This window comes from Micropterus salmoides, unplaced genomic scaffold, assembly GCF_014851395.1.
Source record: "Micropterus salmoides isolate LMB-PRFRI ecotype aquatic unplaced genomic scaffold, ASM1485139v1 Ms_hic_scaffold_11, whole genome shotgun sequence".
NCBI classification, from domain to species: Eukaryota; Metazoa; Chordata; class Actinopteri; order Centrarchiformes; family Centrarchidae; genus Micropterus; species Micropterus salmoides.
In genome coordinates, this window is record NW_024040152.1 from 3,827,580 (window position 1) to 3,834,220 (window position 6,641).

Genomic DNA, 6,641 nt, shown 5'->3' on the forward strand with positions numbered 1-6,641 from the left:
CGGGCTGATAACTCTGTCTAGCGAACAACAGTCTTGAAACTAAATGTACTCACCAGAGAAAGTGAACAGCCAACTCTTAATAAGCTTTTTCAACGGCTCTGGTTAAATTTACACAGTGCCGTGGGTATGAGTCCGCTCCAGCTTGATTGACAGGTCGCCATGGTAATGACTTGTCAATCATAGATAATCCCGGCCTGAAACATACTGCTTTATGGTCTATTTTAAAATGAATGGGACCATAATTTACTAAATCAACATCACTTTATACTGAAGAAGACTTGAAACTAGTGACTGAGACCATAAAGTCATCAGGAAAGTGTTTACTGAGGCAATTATTCAGCTGAGAAGTAGGGTCATTTAACCGTTATTTCTAATGGAGCCGGACTTCTTTTTGCAACCAGAAGAGTCGCCCCTGCTGGCCGTTCAATAGAATGCAGGTTTCAGGAGACCGCGTTCGCATCAGATCGCTGACCAGAAGGTGGTGGATTTTGGAGCGAAACGTTTGAACACACGTACTGAGAAAGAGTAGAATTCAGAAAAAAACAAACAAGGCCCCGTTTTCTGGGCTCAGAAACATGTGGGACTTGGCGGTTGGCATAAACTGGTTTGTGACTGGACTAGAATGGCGACTCAGGAAGTAGAGGAAGATGGGGAAATGGATTTTGGCGATTGGACTCCAGTTGCTAACAGGAGAGGACAAGGTACAGGGGTAAATAGGAGAGGAGATGTAGGGTGGATTTTGAGTCAAGGAAGTAAACGTAGTTTGAAAGAGAACAGTTCCAATGAAGGCAGTGGGTTTGTGCGGAAAAGGGCTGTGAGAGAGGAATTTAAAATCATCCTCAAGTTTAGAAAAGAAGATGAGCATGTTGGTTTAAGGATGATAGCAGTATCTAGGGAATAAAAAAAAAGCTAGGAAATGAGGAAATGGCAAAGATTTTGAGAGACGGAAGCTTGTTGGTAACATGCAAAATGGAGGAACAGAAAAATAAAGCCTTGCAAGTCGAAAGTGTGTGACAGAAAATGATTAGTGAGAAAAAGACTTTGGGTGAGAGTAGAGTAATAAGGGGAGTGATAACAGGGATTCCTGGCGAAGAATTCTTAGAAAAACTCAAGCGCAGTATTAGTGGAGGCGAGGTGAGTAGAATTAAGAGACTGTTAAGAACAATAAATGGTAAAAGGGTTGAGAGCTTGTCTTTCAGGAGTCCTTACTTCCAGAAAAAGGTAGGATGCATGAGCTTTCCAGTTAGGCCCTATATTCCTCCACCACTACGCTGTTACAAATGCCAGAGATACCTCTGGGCATATAGCAGCAGTTTGCAAAGGGAAGCAGAGATGTCCTAAATGCGGAGGTGAGCACAGAGTGGAAGAATGTAAGGAAAATGTGCAGGATAAATGTTGTAATTGTGGTGGCCAACACAGGGTATCATATGGTGGATGTGAAGTCAGGAAGAGGGCTGTGGAAATACAGCAGGTTAAAACAGTTAACAACATAAGTTACGCAGAAGCAGTGAAGAAAGTACAAAGACAAAGAGGAAGGGTTGATACTGACAATGTTATCCAGGTGTCGAGAATAGATGCAGGTCAAACAGAGAAAACAAATATAGAACTTTCAGTGGATAAGATTATTTTGTATGTGACCTATGTAATCAATTGTACTGATCAAGTTAAACACAAAACCGAGAAAATTTAAATAATAGTTAAGGGAGCTGAGAAGTTTTCGGGCATAAAAGATGTATCTTGGGAGCATATCAAAACAAGACAAGCTGATTATTGTACAATGGAATGCAAGAAGCTTAATAGCAAATGGTCAGGAGTTTAAGGGATTTATTAAAGATTTGAAAAATAAACCAGAAATCAAATGTGTTCAAGAAACATGACTTAAATCAGAATTAGAGTTTGTTATTAAAGGATATGAGATAGAAGGGAGGCTAGTGGAGGGGGATGTATAATATTTATAAAATGCAATATACAGTTTTGGGGAAAGGAAAAGAGTTGGAATATTTAGTAAATGAAATATGGACTAGAGAAGGAAATATCAAAGTTGTTAACTTTTATAATCCATGTAATAAGTTGTTATTAGAGTTGCTGGAGGAACTGGTGATACAGTTAGTAGGGAAGGTGATCTCCTGTGGGGATTTAATGCCCATAGCACATTATGGTATAACTGTAATGATACTAACGGAAGGGTGATTGAGGAGGTAATGGAGACGACAAATTTAGTGTGTTTAAATGATGGAAGTGGTACAAGAATTAATATTAGAACTGGTACAGAAACAGCACTAGATCTTACATTAGTGTCAGATTCATTAGGAGGCATTTGCACATGGGAAGTAGTTATAAGAACGACTGTAGGAAGTGACCATTATCCTATTGTAATAGTAGTAGGCTTGAGTCTAGAGGAATATGAAACAGTAGGATTTCATAAATGGTCATTCAGTAGTGCTAAATGGGATAAATTTAGGAATATTAGTGATCAAGAAATTGAAAAAACTGATAGAAATAAATGGGTTAATGTACAGGGCCATAGTGAAGCACTTTAAAACCTTGTTGGGAAAAGGAGAGGAGGGAGACAAAAAGCTTTGGTTGAACAGTTATACAAAAAGCAACAGAGTTAGAATTAACTGAATTGAAATTCAGTCCAACTGTACCACTGCCAGCAGTACCATCTTGGGTACTACCTGTACTACTATTAGAAAAAAAAACAAGGACAGGGGCTTTATTTTGAATTAACATACTATACAGGCATATATTAATAGTTACCACCGTTACATCTACAGATCTACACAGATGCATCAAAGAGTTTAGTTAATAAGATAGGAGTAGCTTTTATTGTTCCAGGGTTTCATATTACAATAGGGAAGAGGATTAGTAATAATGTTTCAGTATGCACAGGAGAAATGCTAACAAGAAGAAATAAGACCATTGAGAGTGATTATTTGTTCAGATTCAACTTCATCACTAATCAGTTTGTGATGAACAGAGTGCGGCAGAGCAAGTACAGAAAGAGAAAGATGAGTCACAGATCCTCATTCAGCCAGACTTTCTGGACAGTATTGTATCTGTGCACATCCAAGCAATCATCAGACCCAACTCAAAAGCAGACCTTCTGGACCACAGCAGTTGTGAGGAAAAACAAAGCACACAGAGCAGACAGAGAGCTGTTGCTCGATTTGCAGCCTCTGGACTGTTCTGCTCAACTTTTGGAGTCTGTGCAAAGATTTCTCTCCCCAACACCAGGAAGCTAAATGTTGAATATGTTTATCTATCCATGTGGGCATGTAAACAAATTTGTTTTGTTCTTTTGTTTGGGACTAAACAAACACTTTTATTTCCTCTGTTTCACCATGCACTGTAGCAAAATACATTTGTTCATAGGTTTTTGTACACACTATGAAAGTTGATTTCACACATGCATTTACATTGTTCTTAAAGCTAACTTTACTGCCTCGCTCGTGAGCACTGAGGAGATTTGGTTACTATTTCTGGTGAATGCCATGTCTATAATTAATCACTGTAGAACTCTTGTAATCTTGTACGAGTGTTTATCATGTTTTGTAAGTTGTTGACATTATGTGCTGTATCGTTGTTCAGGCATTAAGTAATAATGTGTTATACAGCCCAGGACTTTCATTCACCACTGCCATTTCACAAACAATGTTTTACATATTTGATATAAAGCATGCATTTGCAAAACAAAACAATAAAAAATAATTTTCCAAAAATAAATAATGCTTTTCTCAAAAATAGTATTGGTACAGCAGCAATCACTGAAATGTTGAACCTTTTCCTTCTTTGAATGTTCAGTATTTTTTGCCCTTGGTGCTATTGTTTTTTTAAACGAGAATGCCTAATCATGTTTATTTTTTGTGGGAAATAAACCTTTCATGTGCAAAACAAAGAATCCAGTTGCTATACGAATACCTGGGAAGAAGACTGCAGAGAAAAGATTTCAGATCTGGTTGTTAAACTTGATCAAATGGAAAAGGTAATGTGAAAACTGTGCAAACATTTTATGACAGCAAAATGAAAATACATTTTCTGAACAAACTAAGTCTGTATATCAGAAAGGCTGAGTGCAACGACAGGGAAATTTGAGGTGTGGACACTATACAAGGCAGGTTTATTTAAATATTAACAGTCACTGACAGGGATGACGCATGAGGAATCAAGGCAGACAGGAAAAAAAGCTAGACAAAAACGCCAAACACCAATAATTGCAATATAAAACAGGAAATAAAGTACATAAAGACAATACACAAGGATGAGTATTCCAAAATACAGAGGACATTAAACAGGAGAATACCAACAGAAAAAGAGAACACAGAGACAGGGAGTGATAAACACTAGGAAGAGTCTGAACAGGAAAATACTGCCACTAAAACCAAGTATATCCAGCTGCAGCCCGCAGACCTGATGGAAGTTGACGGAAGTTGAACTTCCAAATAAGGTTTGTCCCAGAAGACACCACACACAAAACGTGATGACGTGTAAGGGTTAATCTCGGCTCACGTACAGTATAGATCCTAATGTTAACCGTTTTATTCTTTAGAGGCCAACAACAGAACTTTAAATACACCTGGGAAGTTTTGAGGCGAGAAATCAACTGTCGAATGTCAACAGTATGATTTGAAACATTACTTTATTATTATCATTACGCTATTATAAATAAATATTTACAGTATTAATATACTATAATATTATTAATTAAAGTATAATGTAAATATTAACACATAATGTAGACTGATTGGTACGTTGACATTTATTTATACTTTTTTTTTTAACGGCTCTGCGTGGGCCGAACGGCCGAGATAAACGTCATCACGTTTTGTGCGCGGTGGCTTGTGGGATGAATCATATATGGAGGTTCAACTTCTGTCAACTTCCGTCAGGTTTGCTGCGGGCTGCAGCTGGACCCTTCTCATTAAAACCCAAAAAACTGTAGGCCACTGTGTGTTTATTTAAGTATGGAGTTTAAATATCTGATAACTGTCTCTCTGTTGTCAGATGTTCATCAATAAACACAGTTCAGGTAGAAAAAAATGGGCAAATCTATTTAATTAAGATAAAAGGTTTTTGTTTTGTTTTTTTCTATGGCAGTGCTTGTAGAAGCAGCAGGCAGTAGTTCCTTGAAACTTCGCTACACTTTTGTTTTTACCTGTTTTTTCCGGGTTATTGCCAAAACATGCATTACCTCTGACATAAATACAGTCGTTGGAAGATGAAGACGGGGTTTTTTGATTAAGTGCAGCAGACCACGATCCACCCAGCCCAAACCACCAGACCAGGAGAGGAGCCATGCTGGCCAAGCTTGGACTTAATTCTGCTCCTAAAGATCCAGTCTGGACAAAATGGGACTCATGTTGACCAGACAATGGAGTTCAGAGACTGCTGTGCCCACATTGTTACAGAGACCTGCCCCATCAACATTCCTGATCAAGCACTCAGCAGGTGGTCCAAGATGAACGTCTCGGGTTATGTATGTAACCCTTGTTCCCTGAGAAGGGGAACAAGACACTGCGTCTGTGGGACTATGGGAACGCCTCTGGGCGTGGCAGGGCTGAAATCATGAATGAAACTACTCCAATCCTATTGGTGTTGCTAGAACGGAAGCGTGTGACGGCATAACTGGAGGCGTATATAAGTACGCCGGCACACCGGACACATTAGCTCTTTGCTATGAAGCAAGGCACTCCAGGCGGGGTGAGGTGTGGCGGACCGACGCAGTGTCTCGCTCTAACCTTTCTCGGGGAACAAGGGTTACATATGTAACCCGAGACGTTCCCCTTCGAGGGAACTCGAACTGCGTCAGTGACGACACTATGGGAACAAGAATACCCACTATTCCACGCCGAAGCCTCCACCTGCCCCCCCAACGTGCAGTAACCTTAGGCACGACTAAGAGGAGAGCGCACGGGTGCCGCGTGCAGAAGGAAGGTACAGACTGTAAAACCGGATGAAAGTGTGAGGAGTGGCCCAGCCAGCTGCCTCACACAAATCCTGGAGCGAAGCCCCTGCGAGGAGGACCCTAGAGGCCGCCATGCCTCGAGTAGAGTGCGCCCTTACGGCCATAGGTGAAGGTAACCCGCGCAACTCATAGGCCAGGGAAATTCTGAACGATCCAGTTGCTGATCGTGTGTTTAGAAGCCCAGTCTTGGGGGATCCAAAACACACCAGCAACTGGTCTGCTTTCATCCACTGGGAGGACCTCAGAGTGAAAATACTCTGACCGGGCAGAGCAGATGAAGTCTCCTCCGCTGTCACATGAGGTGGGGGATGTAATGCCTGCAGCACTGTAGACCCTGCCAACCTGGACGGAACCTTAAGGACATAGCCCGGACAGGGGTGCAGGATGGCTATGACCCTCCCCGGGGCAAAAACCAGGCATTGAGGAGAAACCAAAAGTGCCTGGAGATCCCCCACCCTCCTCAGAGAGGTTATAGCGAGGAGAAAGGCCATCTTAAGGGTCAGGTGCTTGGCCTCAGCCAACTCCAGCGGTTCGAAGGGGCCTCAGCCAGCGCTTTGAGAACCACTGCCAGGTCCCAAGTGGGAGTCACGGGTCTCATCCTCCAGGCTCCACGGAGGAAGCGCACAAACAGTGGAAGCCTCCCCAGAGGCCCAATCCCTCAGAGGGGCGTGGAACG